At 33.0% G+C, this 18964-nt stretch overlaps 1 long non-coding RNA gene across 1 annotated transcript; it reads right to left on the minus strand.

The window, feature by feature from the left end:
* Nucleotides 16261-16547, minus strand: LOC109342571. The gene is made up of 2 exons (XR_002107087.1): nucleotides 16499-16547; nucleotides 16261-16330 (listed from the first exon to the last, which is right to left on the minus strand). It is a non-coding gene; the product is annotated as an uncharacterized LOC109342571 (long non-coding RNA).

Below are 18964 nucleotides of genomic sequence, written 5' to 3' on the forward strand. Positions count from 1 at the left end.
ATTACCTCCGAAGTCATTGGGAACTTAGCCTAGCAAGATCATTTCCTTTTGGTGACCTTTGAAGCAACAATACTAGCACACAGCTTCTGAATATTGAGAGAGATAGCGAGATGCTCATCATCGCTCTCATCTCCCCTTGCTAAAATGAGATTCCCTACTCTTTTAGGGTATTGGGTGATGCTGTAGGTGCTTCACTAGCAGACTTTGTGAAGAATATCTTGCTCTTAACTCTTACAATGTTTTGATGAAAAACCCAACATCAACTAAAAGAAAAAAAATGATTAAAGACTTAGAAGCATGCACATCAAGTGGACAAAATTATATAGTCTTCTAAGTTAAGTACTTCTAATCCTAAGTCTTTCTACTCGAGCAATATTAAAAAGCTCATAGGAATGTATTTCAAATGTTTTTAAAATGTTAACTTAGTTTAAGTAGAGTTTCAAAAGATTGAAAACAAAATTTCAAGAAACTAGTTAATAGATTACTTGAAATTGAATAACAAGTTACTAGGAAAGAGTAACGAGTTACTCAGAGCTGTTGTAACAGTTTTCATATTCAAACTTAAACAACTTCTTTCAAAATGAATCAGTCTCTCCAATCGATTTCTACCTCTTGCAATGGTTATTATGGCTGGTTGGAAGCCTATACTGAAACCCACAAGGATTCAATTTCGAAACAACTTTTACACACAATGCACATACAACTTTCTTATATATTTTGCAACAACATAAATCAAATTGTATGATTTTCTTAAAATTTCTTGAAGTATTTTTCAAAAAAGTTTTCTACACATTCTTTTGATCTGAAAAATACTAGAGCAATTGTGTTATACTCACTGTGATTGACTTACTAAGGATGGATTTAATAATTGTTGGAATTTTTAGCAATCCTTAAGCCAATGATAAAAAGTTCTTCATGTATGTTGTCATCACCATAGGATGTGGTGAGTAAAAGAGTGAAAATAAAAAAGCAGTGTACTTTTTGTTGTGAGATTGTGAGTGATAATCTAAGGAGAAATCTTGGTGTAAGATTCATATTCGTTATATAGTAAAATTTCTTTTGATTTGTAAGAGGAGTAGACATAGTCTTCGGTGGATAGAAGGTGAACCAGGATATATTAGTGCTATCTATTTTCCCTTCATCTAAAATTCCTTAGGTTATTGACTAGAACATGGCAACAAAAAGTAAGAGCCATATCTGAAAAGAAGAGCCTATCGAAAATATATTTGGCTACACTTTTTGGTAAATTGCTAGAACAAGAGTTAGAACTAAACCAAGTAGAGCAGCATGAAGAACAAGAGAAGAAATGCCATACTATATCCTTAAAGGCAAAAGCGGATTCATGTGACACATATAGAGAAGAGCCATATGAGGATTGTGTTGGACCGAACTGCGATCAAGGAGCCTCCAACCACAAAGGAAATTCATTCTTATCGGGGTATGGAAAGAATGGATAGCCACAAGTGAGACACCACCTCTTGAATAAACCCAACAATCTCCCCTCAAGTGTGAGTACCACACACTTTCTGGTCTGCTTCCCCTTAAGTCCACCATGTCACAGCCGAACCATCGGCTCTAATACCACTTGTTGGACCAGACTGCGATCGGGGAGCCTCCAACCACCGGGGAGTTCCATTGTTACTAGGGTGTGGGAAGAGTGAGAGCCACAAGTGAGAAACCACGTCTTGAACCAAAACCTTAAGGCATTAGTTCCATGAGTCTTTTCTACTTATAAACTCTTCTACTCCTCCTTGTATATCCAATGTGGGATTTCACACTTGAATAAACCCAGCAATTGATATCAGATGGCTCTTAACCCAGGTGCCAAATTCGAGGTGGGGAAGTTCGATGAAACTGGTAATTTTGGATTGTGGCAAAAGATGGTTAATGATGTGTTGGCTCAACAAGGTCTATCAAAGACGCTGTATGAGAATAAACCAGATGGTATAGATCAATTGGATTGGGAAGAGTTGAAGTAGAAGGCTACGAGAACCATACGACTTTGTCTATCAGATGAGGTGATATATCATGTTATGGATATGACGTTACCATCAGAGATATGAGAGACACTAGAGAAGTGGTTTATGTCCAAGTCTCTAACGAATAAACTGTATTTGAAATAGAGAATCTATGGCATGAAGTTGTAGAGATGATGAATAGAACTCTTATAGAGAGGGTCAGATCTATGAGAGTGAATGTGGGAATTTCCAAATGATTTTGGGCAAAGACACTTAGTATAACATGCTATATTATCAATAGATAACTATGGGCTACATTGGATGGTAAAGTTACAGAAGAAGTATGGACGGGTAATCCAATCAATTATAATATGTTACACATATTTGGTTGTCATGCATATGTATATGTACCTAGTGATGAACGACCTAAACTTCATCCTAAGTCAAAGAGGTGTATCTTCATCGGATATACCAAAGGTGTGAAGGGGTTCAAGTTATAGGATCCAGTTTCTAGAAATGTGGTGTTGAGCAGAGATGCAGTGTATCATGTTGAAACAATCAATTTTGATAGAGGTGCCTAGGCCAAATGGAGAGACTTTGGGATCAAATATGATTCCATGAGTAATGAAACGGTTCAGGTAAATAAAGGTAAGGAACCATGCACTAGTTCAAGTCAAGAACACAATGATTCTCAGGTATAAAGTTTAGGTGTGCAAGAGTATTTACTTACTAGAGATAGGGATAGACGTTCTGTTAAACCTCCGGATAGATATGGATTTTAGGATATGGCTTCAGTTGCTCTGATACTAATTGTTGGACCAAACTACGACAGAGAGCCTTCAACCACCAAGGAGTTCCATTGTTATCGGGGTATGTGAATAGTGAAGAGCCACAAGTTAGACACCACGTCTTGAACCAAAAACTTAAGGCTTTAGTTCCATGAGTCTTTTCCACTTATAAAATCTTCCACTCCTCCCCATATATCCAATGTGGGACTTCACAATTGAATAAACCCAATAGATTGCATGAAAGACATAAACATGCTTGTCAAGAAGTTCAACAAGTTTCTTACGAGAAACACAGACGCCAAGGCTGACCCAAGTAAAAGATTCATAAAGAGCAACAAAGCATAAATATCAGGATAGAACTTGACCTAATTTTAGTGCTAAAATCCTAGACACGTCGAGGTGGACTGCCCTACTTTAACAAAGAAGAATCTCTTCAAGGGAAAAACAAAAAAAAAACAGCAAGGAAAGCCTACACAGCGTGGGAGGATAATGACACAAGTTCAAATTAAGAACCATAAAATGAGGAAAAACATACTTATCCTTGATGGTTTCTCATCTGTCTGATGATGATGAGGTAAGTGGCTCTGAAAACTGAGATAAACACATTGATGGTGAATTACAACCTACTTTTAATGAACTTCATAGAGAATACATGAAACTTTCAAACTTTGCTTAAAACAGAAAAGTAACATAAATGTTTTGGAAAATCTTAATCTAGTTTTAAGAAAGAATATGGACCTCTTGAAGGTTAAGTCAATACAATGGTCCAAATGTACTAAATGTGACATTCTAGAAGCAAAAGTTGCCTCATTATGTCAAGAAATTAATGGTTTCAAAAAGAGCAGTGACAAGTTAGACAATATCTTAAATAATCAAAGACATACATTGAAGAGGTCTAGGATACAATAATAGCCAACAACCAAATGGTATGTTGAAAATGCCTTTATAAAAACAAGTAAGGTTAGTATGTAACATTTAAAAAAATAAAGTATCTATAAAAATCCTTTGTTCAAATCAAAACAAATGATACATCAACACCAGTCCACATGCTCTTATTGTAAACATGAAGGCCACACAACTAATTAGTGTTATATTAGAAAAGTTGGTATTCCAATTGGCCGATATATCTGGATTGAGAAATGTGCTAACCCTATAGGACCCAAATCATATTGGGTACCTAATAAAAACTTTTAACTTGTTTTGTAGGAGTTCTTGCAATCTATGAATGAAATGTGATATTTAGATAGCGGTTACTCTAAGCACATGATGGATGACAAAAGTAAATTTTCGATCCTCACTCGAAGGGACAAAGGGTTCGTCACCTATGGAGACAATAACAAAGGTAGAAGACTTGGAGTTGGTTGAGTTGGAATGCCACTCTCTACAAAAATTGAAGGAGTACCATATGTTGAAGGCCTCAAACATAATATTTTAAGTATCAGTCAACTTTGTGACAAAGACTTCAGTGTAACTTTTTACCCCGACAAATGCGACAATGAATATAAGGTAACCCATGATGCTAAAATTATAGGAAATAAGATTAACAATATTTACATCATTTCTTTAAATGATATTTATTTAAAAGTGAGGTATCTACTAGTAAATAATGATGATACATGGTTATGGGATAGGAGAGTTACACTCATTCATATGGTTTGCCTAAGATGAAGTTTTTTAAAGACAATCTATATGTTGCGTATCAAAAGGGCAAACAAACAAATTTATCTTTTAAGCCAAAACAGATAGTTTCTACCGACAGGGCATTAAAATTGTTGCACATGGACTTACATGGTCCTTCTAGGAAAATAAAGTTTTGGAGGTAGCTATTATGCCATTGTAATAGTGGACCATGTTTCTATGAAAGTAATCTAACTGGTCCATGTTCTTCAAGTTACTAATTTGAATAAACTATATTAAAATCAAGTTCAGGTCGGAAGGGAGTTAACCAACATACCCCTCACTAATTAATGGATGAAGTTAGTGGGAGGTATGTTGGTTAACTCCCTCCCCTCCTACTTCATGGGTATTTTTCAGGATAGTGAAGAAATTATTTTCTCCAATAACTTCTTCTAAATCCTTTTAAAAATAGAACCTTTATGCATTAGAAAAGTCATGCCATTTGTTTGCTCTCTTATTAGTAGAAATACAAAGTGATAATTCGAGAAGCATTAGTGGATGATTAAATAATGTGTGGTATTGTATAGAGAAGGAGAAAAATGGGTTCTTAATCATCAAAGAACACATAATGGGAATGCAAAAAAGTGAGAACAAAAACAACCAAAAAGTGCAGCAAAGAAGAAATGAAAGAGTAATGGAACTAGGTATTCCTTAACCTCTTCTTTCTAAAATAAAGGATTCTTCTGAACCATTAATTCCTAGTAATAGTTTAAAGTAACATAATGTTCACAATATTATTTGAAAGGTTGTCATATGTATTGAGTTTTATTTCTCTCCATATTTCAACTCAATCAGTTGTTGAAGATATTATTTAGATCCTTGCAGTTTGGTTGCTAGTATCCATGTCAGTATCACTGTTCCATTATTGCCGTCAAGGGGCTTGCAAAAATTGATATTAGAACATCAGGTTGGGGATATTATGCCCGTTCTTGTGTTTCTGGAATTGAATTGCGATGTTTGTATGTTCATTAATTGCAATGTATATATTGATCACCCAAAGGTGAATCATTTCATATAATTAAGATTATGATGTTATGACAATAATAAATTGGGTATGCTTATTAATTATGATGCATATTTTGATCACTCAAATGTGAATTATTGAATGTCTTTTATTGACATTAAAGTTATAAACATACTTGTTTGTGCTCGTTTATCCAAAGATAACATACATATTTAGAGAGTATGATTAATTACTCATTAAAGGATAATATTAAGTATCATTAACAAGGTTTAGTGTATTTAAATTTTATCCAAAGATAAATTAACTACATGAGTAAAAATTTAGTTTGAATTCATCAAGGTTTATTCAAATCATGAAGTGTGAACATGTCTTATTTCAGCTTCATTGAATGCATCTACCTTAGGAAATGAATGTGCCAAATAAATAGACTGAACTAAAATGATTGATCCAAACAGATCCAGTTCTCACTGGGAGTGATAGAGTTAGACTTGATCATCATTATGGATAATATATCAATCATCACTTTTGACCAGCTCGTAGGCAGACAAGGCTCCAATTAAGGCTTAGGAGTGGTCAAACAAGTTGAGTTTAACTTGATGAAGATGGAAATCTCTAACAATGTGAAGCGGTCAACACCTAAGACAAATAATTCTAGGGAATTTATGAGGATGATCAAGGAGTAATCTCAATCAGACATTACTGATAAGTTTGTGGTGGTAATCTCATGACAAAGATGACGACCAAGAATATTGAGTGGTTGCATCCCATTCATGATCATGTAACTAGCATGATAAATCAGGCTGCAAAAATGAATGACATGGGGATGGAGGCAATGGAAGTATTCTTAGTATAGTCCACTTCCTGTTAAGTTTGGCCAGTTCTAGGTGAACTTCAACGCCATAAAAGAGAAATTATTCTTTTAGGAATTAAAGGTCATGCTCGTTCAGGAGGAGGGGATGTTAAAGAAAATTAAGAATGATTCCATTCACTTGTTCATTCAAGAGCCAGTTAGCAGCAGATCTGGACCAACCAATAAGAACAAATGAAATGAGAATGTAAAGATTTCCATTAAAGAAGAGAAAATCCATAAAGATATTAAGTGCTTCTTTTATATGAAAAATGAGCATTATAAGAAGGATTACTCTAAAACGAAGAAATTGTTCTAAAGGAAAGGTAAACATTTTATTTCCGTTATAGATGAATCATTTCTTACCGAAGTTCATAATAATACTTGATGGTTAGACTATGGTACAACAACTCATGTGTCACATATTGTACATGGTTTCCTTATAATCGGAACCTAGAAAACTGAGAAGTTTCTTTACATGGAGAATAGAATGAAGGCACGAGTACATGGAATTAGGACATACAAAATTATTCTAGATAGTGGAAACTATTTAGATCTAGAAAAGAGTCTTTATGCTCATAAATGTGTCAGGAACTTAGTTTATGTTGCTAGGTTGTATCGTATAGGTTTTAATTTTAAGATTGGACATTCTAGTTTTAGTTTTTTGGTATTATCAAGGATATCTTCTCACCTTTTGTGTAAGGAACTAATCCATTTTGGGGTGTGTGACTGCCCCTCCCAACAAGTGTCACTCATAGGAATGAAACTCTTGTCCTTTTGGTCATCCTGAGGATCTAGCGAGACCTTACACCACTAGATCAACACCTTCTTGGTTCTAGTTTTAATTTGTATGAACATTCATACTATTTTGGTACTGGTACAATAATGAATGATTTATAGTGTTTCAATCTTTATTTCAGTTTTAATGAATCTTTATTTAATGTTGAACATGATGTTGGTAGCAAGTTTAATGATTTTGATAAGAATTCGGCTTACTTGTGGCATCAAAGATTAGGACATATATCCATAGAAAGGATAATGAGATTAACAAAAAGTGAGATTTTACCTCTTTTAGATTTTGGCGATTGGGATCTTTGTTTAGATTGTATTAAAGGAAAACAAACTAATCACATATAAAAACAAGAAGGCAATTTTTCATTCAACTTTTTAGTATATGCTACTTTTTTCAAGTTAAACTTCATTTTCATAGTATGCTTGTAACTTTTAAGCACAAATTATCGTTTTCCAAAATTTTACAATTTTCACAAGTAAATGCCTGAATTAATTTAGTAGAAAAGTTGCAAGTAGCATTAGAATATATGAGATCAAGAGTTTCATTCTCTAATTTTAATTCATCAATAAAAATCTACATTTCAATTATTTTATTTTCATACAAAAGAATCACTCTTTTTCTATCTGCAGTTATTCTAGCTAGCTTTTTCAATTCTTCATGCAACTCGACAGATGCACCATGTAGTTCATTATAGGTAGGACAATTTTTGGAACTAGAATCAGATTCATAAGAGTGTACCTCATTCGACACTTCTTGATTACTTGAGTTGCAATAATTCCGATTTTTGACCATGAGGCAAAGTTTTGCCGATTCCTCTTCTTTAGAGTTGCTAGAAGTCAAATCCTCTTCGGGAACATTCCGCACTATGTATACTTTCTTTGATTTGAAGTCTCGAGATTGTTCTTATTATTTTCAACCTTCTTGAGGTAGGTTGGGCATTGGTATTTCATGTTTCCCAATTAACCGCAATCATGGAAAGTATAGCGATATTTGAGATTCTTGCCTTTCTTGATTGAATCTATCACGTCCTTTTTATTAAACCATTGTAGTCCTCCTTCCCTCTTGATAATCTTGCTGAATTTTATAACCAGGAGTGGCATGGTCTCGTCATCAACTTCTGAATCACATTCTTCTTCGTCATATCTCTCCTCTTGACTTTTTGATGTTTTGGCTTTCAGAGCGATCCTCTTTTTTCGTTTTGTCTGGTTCCTCATGTGAAGTCAAACGACCTAACTTAATTTAGTGTTCTTGGCATTTGGAAAAGAGAGTAGCTAGTAACATCAAATCAAGATCCTTTGACTCAAGGATCACTATCATCTTAGGTTGTCATGCCCTGTCAAGACACCTCTATACTTTACTAGTTAGTTCACCTTTAGCAATATTTTTCTCTAATGAAACTAGATGGTTAACAATGTCAGTAAAATGCTTTTACATATCACTACTCGATTCATTTGGAAACATGTGAAATAACTCGTATTCATGTGTTAATGCATTCAATCGAGCCCGATTGACCTCACTAGTACCCTCATGGCTCACTTGTAAAGTATCCCATATTTTCTTAGCCTACTACATTGAGACACCCGAAAGAAATCGTCATATGTTAGTGCTGATGTAACGATGTTTTTCACTTTCAATTTATGTTGTACTTTTTGTTTCACAAGCTTTTTCGTTTCACCTTCCACTAGGTGTAGTGGAGTATAAGGGTCATTTTTTACGACATCGTAAATATCCCTATCGATAGCTTGAATGAATATCCTTATTCTAACTTTCTAGTAATCCTACCCCTCGCCACTAAAAATCGAAGGACGGTTGATGGACGAGTCATCACTTTCGAAAGGGTTAGTGCAGTCCATAGTAAAAGTGCCTATGATCCACGATCTAAGCGATCAAGTTAGTATTGTCGTACTAGCTCTGATACCTCTTGTTGGATAACAAGGGCTTACGATCGGCTAGAGGGTGGTGAATAGGTGTAGCGTTATACTATAGCCCCTTTTTTCTTTCAATGAGATATTCAGAAAACTACCACTTTAATTGATTATTCAGACCCTTAATTGATTAATGACAACACAGCTAAATCGATTATATCCAGTGTTAATTGATTAATTATGTTATTTTCTTTATTGAAAAATAGGATTTCTTGAACATAAAGTTATTCGAAATTTCAATCAATTCATTATTTTATTTTCATACAAAAGAATCACTCTTTTTCTATCTGCAGTTATTCTAGCTAGCTTTTTCAATTCTTCATGCAACTCGACAGATGCACCATGTAGTTCATTATAGGTAGGACAATTTTTGGAACTAGAATCAGATTCATAAGAGTGTACCTCATTCGACACTTCTTGATTACTTGAGTTGCAATAATTCCGATTTTTGACCATGAGGCAAAGTTTTGCCGATTCCTCTTCTTTAGAGTTGCTAGAAGTCAAATCCTCTTCGGGAACATTCCGCACTATGTATACTTTCTTTGATTTGAAGTCTCGAGATTGTTCTTATTATTTTCAACCTTCTTGAGGTAGGTTGGGCATTGGTATTTCATGTTTCCCAATTAACCGCAATCATGGAAAGTATAGCGATATTTGAGATTCTTGCCTTTCTTGATTGAATCTATCACGTCCTTTTTATTAAACCATTGTAGTCCTCCTTCCCTCTTGATAATCTTGCTGAATTTTATAACCAGGAGTGGCATGGTCTCGTCATCAACTTCTGAATCACATTCTTCTTCGTCATATCTCTCCTCTTGACTTTTTGATGTTTTGGCTTTCAGAGCGATCCTCTTTTTTCGTTTTGTCTGGTTCCTCATGTGAAGTCAAACGACCTAACTTAATTTAGTGTTCTTGGCATTTGGAAAAGAGAGTAGCTAGTAACATCAAATCAAGATCCTTTGACTCAAGGATCACTATCATCTTAGGTTGTCATGCCCTGTCAAGACACCTCTATACTTTACTAGTTAGTTCACCTTTAGCAATATTTTTCTCTAATGAAACTAGATGGTTAACAATGTCAGTAAAATGCTTTTACATATCACTACTCGATTCATTTGGAAACATGTGAAATAACTCGTATTCATGTGTTAATGCATTCAATCGAGCCCGATTGACCTCACTAGTACCCTCATGGCTCACTTGTAAAGTATCCCATATTTTCTTAGCCTACTACATTGAGACACCCGAAAGAAATCGTCATATGTTAGTGCTGATGTAACGATGTTTTTCACTTTCAATTTATGTTGTACTTTTTGTTTCACAAGCTTTTTCGTTTCACCTTCCACTAGGTGTAGTGGAGTATAAGGGTCATTTTTTACGACATCGTAAATATCCCTATCGATAGCTTGAATGAATATCCTTATTCTAACTTTCTAGTAATCCTACCCCTCGCCACTAAAAATCGAAGGACGGTTGATGGACGAGTCATCACTTTCGAAAGGGTTAGTGCAGTCCATAGTAAAAGTGCCTATGATCCACGATCTAAGCGATCAAGTTAGTATTGTCGTACTAGCTCTGATACCTCTTGTTGGATAACAAGGGCTTACGATCGGCTAGAGGGTGGTGAATAGGTGTAGCGTTATACTATAGCCCCTTTTTTCTTTCAATGAGATATTCAGAAAACTACCACTTTAATTGATTATTCAGACCCTTAATTGATTAATGACAACACAGCTAAATCGATTATATCCAGTGTTAATTGATTAATTATGTTATTTTCTTTATTGAAAAATAGGATTTCTTGAACATAAAGTTATTCGAAATTTCAATCAATTCAGATGCAAGACTTAAAGAATTTATACCTAATTAATATTAAGAAATCAGAGCAAGTAGTAAACTTAATAAGCAAATTAATTATAGCCAAACAAATCATAAATTGACAGAAATTAAAAGATAAGGGTTAAAAAACTTGAGACGCCGATTTTATCCTGGTTCGTTTGTGGGTCACTTTCAAACTACATTCAGACCTCCTCTTTTGATCTTGGAGGATTTTTATTCACTAATGAAAGTAAAATGTTTTACGAAACACACTTCCAATCAATACAACACTTCTTTCTCAGACTATGGAGATCCCTGATCGGTTTGACCCTCAACCCTCTAGGGATAATCTTCACCACCTATGGTTTTAACCCTAGCCAATCCTAACTCACTTTCAAGACCTTGTATCAGTGAATACTCAACCTAACCTTAGCTAGGATTTAAAACTCAATTCCCAATTACATGGTAACACTAATGCACAAATAGAACTCAATAAAAACGTCACAAGTTTACAAGTTGTTATTGTACCTTAATTGTCCTAATCTAACAATCCAAAAAAAAAACACTAAAACCTGAGTGGAAATCTCACAAAAGGCTGAATAGAAAATTGTGTGATTTATCTAGGTTTTTGAAAATTAGTTTTGACAATCAAAGCACAAGATGATAATTCCCCATTGAAACTACCTTATCTTTCTTTCATATATCAAGAAAGCTAAAAGACTTTTCACACAACACTAATTTCACTCATAATGTATTTAAAAATTAATCTCTACAATTTTCTAAGCCTTGTTCGATTACGAGAAAATGAGAAAATTTTAGTTTTTATATAAAACTGGTTTTTGTATTGTTTAATTGATTAACGATGCCAAGAAATTTAAATCTTTAGCCACTCTAACTCGGTTAATCGATTAAACCAATACTTAATCAATTAATGGGTTCTCATTAGCATTTAATCGATTAATACATGATGTAATCAATTAATTGTGTTGAAAAGTAATTCTCTAATGTATGATGAACCTTCTACATGATATGTGAATGCATGATATATGATTTTCAAACGATATAAGATTTTGATGCATTAAAATCAATATGTAGATGCATGATCATGTTTGTATGAATGCAAGTCTCTTATTTTAAGTTGTTCAAGTTTACTTTTGTGAGACTCTCATTCTGGTTCACCTAGCCTAAACTCCTTCTAAGCAAACATCTTAAGACTCTAAAGAAATAAAACACTTAAACTAAGTCTTCATTGATGTGGACGCTTTGAATCTTGGCTTTGTTTTTTGTTAAGTTGTCTTTGTCTTCTAGTTTGCCTTTGTATCCTTGTCTATATCAAAACTATATTATGTTGCACACACGCAATCTCATAATGTATTCTAATTGAGATGGTTAGGTCAATGTTGAGTCATTGTGATGTACCTTTATCATTATGGATGTACACATTAACTACCACTATTTATCTACTCAATAATGTTCCTAGAAATGCATTTCCTAAAACTCTTTGAGTTATGGACTGGTAGGAAACCCAATTTGAGACATCTCCATGTTTAGCGTTTTCCAGCATAAGTAAAAGTGTACAACCCACATGAAAATAGCTTAATGCAAGAACCATTGGTGGTTTCTTTATTAGCTATTTGAAAAATTCAAAAAGGCACAAATTTTATTGTCATAATCACAGTACAATAATCATTGTGTTTGGAAATGTTAGGTTCATTGAGAATGGTCAAACCAGTGGAAGTGATAAATCACGATAGTTGGATATTATGGAGACTTCTAATAAATCTTCTTCACTGAAGTGTCTCCTCAATATGTTGTTCCTCTAGTTATATTATCATCAAATAACACAATAGACAACAAGATAGTATCAAAACCCAGAGGATGAACATGTAATTAATGAGCCAGTTAACAATGTCATTAATGATCAAGTAATAGCATTGAAAATGTCTAAAAAGCAAAAAAGACCAGTTATTTCTAACAATTATACTATATGTACACTTGAACGTGAATGTTACTTGAACATTGATAAGGAATCAGTCTCGTTAATACAAGTCATGGAAAGTGACAATTCTAAAGTGGTTCAATGCTATTAAAGAAGACTTGAAATCAATAGATGATAATAGAGTTTGGGATCTAGCTGAGTTGTTTGAGGATTCAAAACGATTTAGTTGTAAATGGGTCTGTAATACCAAGCATGACTCAAAAGGCATCATTGAAAGATATAAAGCTAAACTTGTCAACAATGGTTTCACTTAGAGAAAGAGTATTGATTATAAAGAAAATTACTCTCTAGCCTATAAGAAATATTCTTTAAGAATTGTTATGGCTTTGGTAGCTCATTATGACTTAGAGCTTCACCAAATGGACATAAAGACCATTTTTATAAATACTGACTTAAATGAGAAAGTTTATATAAACCAACATGAGGAATCATGACCACATGAAAGGAAAATCTAGCGTGTAGATTAAATAAGTCAATATATGGACTTAAACAAGCTTCCAAATAATAATATATAAAGTTCAATGATACCATTACGTCATATGGGTTTGTGGAAAACACTATTGACTAGTGTATCTACATGAAAGTGAATGATAGCAAATTTATAATGGTGGTGCTATACATGGGTGACATTCTGCTTACCGCAAATGATAAAGAGTCGTTACATGATGTGAAGAAGTTTTTTCTAATAATTTATTATCAGACACACACTCGACTGGATATTCGTTTTGCAGTTGGAATGTTAGGCCAATATTAAACTAATCCTGGAATGGACCACTAGAAGACTGCAAAGAAGGTTCTCATATATTTGAAAGGTATTAAGGATCACATGCTCACGTATAAAAGGTTAGATCATCTTCAGGTGATCGATTACTTGAATTCAGGCTATGCAGGATGTGTGAACTCAAGGAAATCTATACTTGGGTTGTCTTCCTAATGGTTGGAGGAGCTATGTCATAGAGAAAGGAAGACAATCTGTAATTGCTACGTCTTCCATTGAGGATGAGTTTGTGGCAAGCTTTGAGGCAACAAATCATGCATTATGCATGCAAAACTTTAATTCAAGGCTTGCCATTATAGATAGTGTATCTAGGCCGCTGAAGTTTTATTGTGATAATTTCACAATTATCTTATTCTCTAAGAATGACAAGTATTTCAGAGGTAACAGATATATGGATTTAAAGTACTTGTTAGTTAAATGAGAAGTACGAAAAATTAAGGTGTCTATAGAGCATATTGGTACTGATCTAATAGTAGTGGATCGGCTAACTAAAGGATTATAGCCCAATATTTACATTGACCATGTAGAAAGAATGAGCATTATAGATAAGTCCTTGTTAATGTGATGATATCTAAGGTGTATATATATATATATATATATACATGTATAGTGTTTTCTTATCATTGTATGACACATTTAAATTCAATGAAAGTTTCATTTCCATAATTAAAGTTTAATTTATACATATTAAAGAGTGTACTTGTAGGATTTTAATGAGATAACTTGGTGAGTTCTCCAAAGGTAAATGAAGACTCAAATTAAAGTTAGTTGAGTTGATTATGGTACATGGAAGGGATCGAATTGCCTCATAAAATTTGTGGCCGTCATGATTCAATCATTTCAATTCATCTATGGATGATGATTTGTAAGGTTCAATGGAAGTGTGCAATTAAAGTTATTTTATGAATCTTCAAGTCATTATATAGATCAAGTGGGAGATTTCCAGATTAAATTAATAATCAATATGGTACATGTTCTTGAAATTACTAATTTGAATCATAGTGCATAATGCGGTGGTGACTAGATATTAATGGATCAAATTAGTGAGAGTATGTTGGTTAACTCCCTTCATTCTCACTTCATATGGGTAGTTTCCAAGATATTGAAGAAGTTATTTTCTCAAATAAATTTTCCTTAATCCTTCTATAAATAAAACACTTATTTATTAGAAAAGTCATGTCATATGTTTGCTCTCTTATGAGTAGAAATACAAAGTGAGAATTAGAGATGCATTAGTGGCTAATCAAGGAAGGTGTGGTGTTGTATAGAGAATAAGGGAAACTAAGATTTAACCATTAAAGAATGCATAAAGGGAATGTGAAGAGGTGAAAATAAAGACAACCACAAAATGGAACAAACATGAAAGGAAACGTGAATACCATTTCTATGCAGATTACTCTAATTTGCTGAAAGTGATTTCAACTCAATAAGTTGCTAAAAATATTATTTGGTCCTTGCAATTTGGTTGCTACTATCCATGTTAGTGTCTGTGTCCCATTATTGTCATTAAGGGGCTTGTAATATATTATCAGCTTCTTATATGATTGGCTGAGAAGCCCTATTTTATGAAACCAAATAAATGGGTCATTATTCTCTTTAGTACTGAATCCATATTTTTTATTATTTTTAAATTAATTAAAATTTAGTATTGGATCCATATTTTTTATAATTTTAAATTAACCAAAATTAAAATTTATAGAAATATATATTCTTCATTGACAGTCCAATACTAAAGATAAGTTAATTTCTTATTTCAGTTACTAGTTCCAAAATTGAGTTTCGATAAAAGTAAGTTTGATTAATTTAAAATTTATGTTGAGATATATTATAACTAAAGTATTTTGATAGAATTATTGTAATTTTCATTGTGTCATTCAATTTGACTTTACCAAATTGCTCTCCAGTTTTATTTTATTATAGATCTTTCCGTTTACCTTAAAATGAATACTGATCTATATATTAACTTGTTGAAAAATTAGTAAAATTCTTATGTTAAATTTAGATTAAATAAAGAAATACATGTTAAATTAGCACAATTACTATATAGGTATCCAATTTTATGTTAAAGATTAGTAAACTTATTAAAAAAAAAAATAAGAATAAGTCGTTAATGATAATAAATATAAGATGAGTGCTAGAGGATAGAAATTAATAATTTTGAGACATTATGGAATGAATATTTGAAAACTCAAATTGAGTTTTCTTGAATGGAAAAGAAACAAATTTATTTTTTGGTTTTAAGTTTAAAATAAGTCAAAAAAAACTAAAGTGCATTTGTGAGAAACAAGGATTTGTTATCCTAAAATGTGTCCAAAATTCTATATCACACCAATTCAATGAAGTAAAAATAGAAAAAATATTAAATGATTAATTTTAATTAATATAAACATGGTTTAGCACAATAAATTTCTTTTAATTTGTGAGACTGTTAGCATTCCAATTGTATTCCAAACATATAATAAAATGTCAACTATCATATGTAAATTAAATAATAGTTACAAACAAAATATGAGTATAATAATATAAAGTGTTACTATATCCTAAAAATGCTAAAAGGTTCATAAATACTAAAATGTCAAGTGCTTGAATCTTGAAAATAAAACTTATTACCATCTTATACTTTATTAATCAAGTACTTATACTTTATTAAGGGTTAACTACAAGTAGTGAAATAAGGAACAAAATAGCATATCAACAGCTTAAACTAGACAGCTTAACAATAAAAGCTTTCCTCTTTTCTCCCACAAACCTCATGACATGCTTCTTTAGTACACCACCGAAATCTTCAGATTTCATATCTGGTTAAAATCTTAAACTGAAAGCTTTGAAGAGTTAAAGGGAAAAAAGATAAATTTTTAAATAACAACTCAGTATATGCTTTAAAAACAAAAATTGAAAGAGACTAATGTTGGTGCTGTACATTACAAGTTAAGAGGGGGAAAAGAAATCACCGTATACCATAGACACTATAAACATTTTATGTACATTAGGAGCCTCTTCTCAATTCTATACTGTGGCCATGGCCTTACATCTTTTGGATGGCAAAGAAGGTGAATTTGATTCCACTAGTATTGACCAGAGGACATGCACGTCTTCGTAGGGGCAAGACTTGACATCTTCGTACAGAATGTAAATCCCTCTTCCTGAAATGTTAGGAAAATATGTGAAAAAATCATGATGGAATTCAAAGAAATGAAGAATTGCAGTTCCCCCATTAGGTTGAAGGTAGCAAGGAAAAGATAGTGTATTTCTGTGTGTAAACAATTAAAAAGGAAATAAAAAGGACTTCTAAGTGCAGGAGACTACCACTTAGTGGAATCTATGAAGGATATATGTATGCAACCTTAGTTTATCTCATAAATGGAAAGATTATTTTCAAGATTTAAATATGTGTTCTTATGATTATTAAGCAACAACCTCACGGCTAAACCAAACTTACCCTCTAATTAAAAACACAGTGAAGGAAGAAACGCACATGAAATTGGATTTGGTTGATTGCTTCAACAATAGAAGCTTTATGCAAAGTGCAAAGTACTTAAAACAATTTAAAGACTAGAGAGAAAACAATGAGAAAGCATGCAACCATAGATAGCATCATAAAACGTACTCTTCTTTTGAGTGGAATTCAATCGAAACCACATCTTCTTTAGAGGATTGAAGAGGGATTGCAGCCACCCCATTCGCTAAAGTGGCTCATGCAAATGAAGCAAAGTGGTGCCAAAATAATAAGAAGGGTGAGACTTGTGGCTTTGCTTAGACAAGGGTGAAGGTTTTGCAAATAGTCATGTTTCAGTACATTTTAAATTCCTTTGCAGGCCAGTAATGAATTAACATTTGTTGTTGATGGTACAGTGTCCTTTTCTTCCGTGTAATAGAAGAAGAAGAACAAACCACTCCACCAATCAGCTGTAATTCTTACACTTCGATCTCACCACAAAATAGATGCTTCTTTTGGTATCCATTGTACCTTTCCTAATGAAATTTTTTCACCATTATTTAGGATATATCTTGGTGGTAAAAGGCACACGTTGGATAGTATTCTTATTTTGACATACAGGTACTCACTCCTCTTGCATTTGAAGCAAGCACGTACCTGTTACTCTTCTTTTTAGGGGTCTCTCACAGGGCTTTGTTCCATAGTAGTCCACGTGTTCCATTAGGGTGCCTTATTAAAGTGACAATTTCTAGAATGTTGTTGGTATTTTTTTTTAAGATAATTGGACCGTATCGTTCAAGTAATAAAACCGGTAAATACTAGGATATTGTCCTTAAAGAGCAATTTAGATCTATATTATTTTCTAAAGTAGTAAATTGAGTAGATATGTACAAAGTTAAGAATTAATATTGGTCATTGATTTGAGTTATCAAAAACCGTTAATTTAAAATGGTTTTCTAAAACAAAATAAAAATGATTGGGATTGACTTTCATCATTCATCTTCTTTGTAATCTTTAGATTCAATTCTATAAAATTTACGAAGTTATTGATCTTGATACAACATTTTCTTCGAATCATCTATATTAATTCCTTGATTACAAAATCCTTAGGTAATTCATCAAACATCAATTCCTTATATATTTAATTAATTATCTAGCATTAAAGTCAATATAAAAGCAATTCATACATCATTGTCTATTCCTAGATCAATGATGAATCAAAAAAGATTATTCATATTCGATTTCAAGTTTAACTTCTCACTTAAACTTAGATCCAAGATCAAGAATCTAGAAATTAAGAAGAATCAAGCATTAAACAAAGGATAAACTTTCCAAATTCAAACAACAAAATATATTTTCGAATTGAATCCAAGAATACAAGAGTTGGAAGATTACATTCCAATCCCAACACATAGAGAATTAGCCACTCATCCTAGGCATCACAACACTAGAATGATGTAAATTATAAGAAAATCCAGATCCAAAGTCGTTCCCACGACTTTTCTCCTTCTCTCTTGTGTTTCTCTCTCTAAAATGTATGAAGAAAATTCTTTGAAAATGATTGGAACCTCCATCACATTCGTGTAACCGCCTACATCTAATTCAGAATTGTTGCCTCTCTCTCAAACTAGAGATTCTCACTCGAGAGAGAAAGCAAATTTCAATGCTCATATGTTATTATATGAAGTCTCATATTGCCTAATATTAGAATAGAATATAATATCAATGTTAAAGATTGGATTCAAGTCCTTGTTATAAGGTGCACCATATATAAGCACCAAATAGAAACATTCCATGAGCAGTTGGACCCATGAGTACGCCAGAGTTTGTAATCCCCATTCTCTAATAATATCTTGGTAGCCACTCAGTGCTCCCGGGGATGTAAGCATAATTGGCTGAACCTCGTTAACAAACTCTCTTGTTTCTTCTCTTTTATTTATTCTATGCACTTTATTTCATGGTTTGTGGCCAACGCTGCGCA

This window comes from Lupinus angustifolius, chromosome LG03 (assembly GCF_001865875.1).
Source record: "Lupinus angustifolius cultivar Tanjil chromosome LG03, LupAngTanjil_v1.0, whole genome shotgun sequence".
Classification (NCBI taxonomy): domain Eukaryota; kingdom Viridiplantae; phylum Streptophyta; class Magnoliopsida; order Fabales; family Fabaceae; genus Lupinus; species Lupinus angustifolius.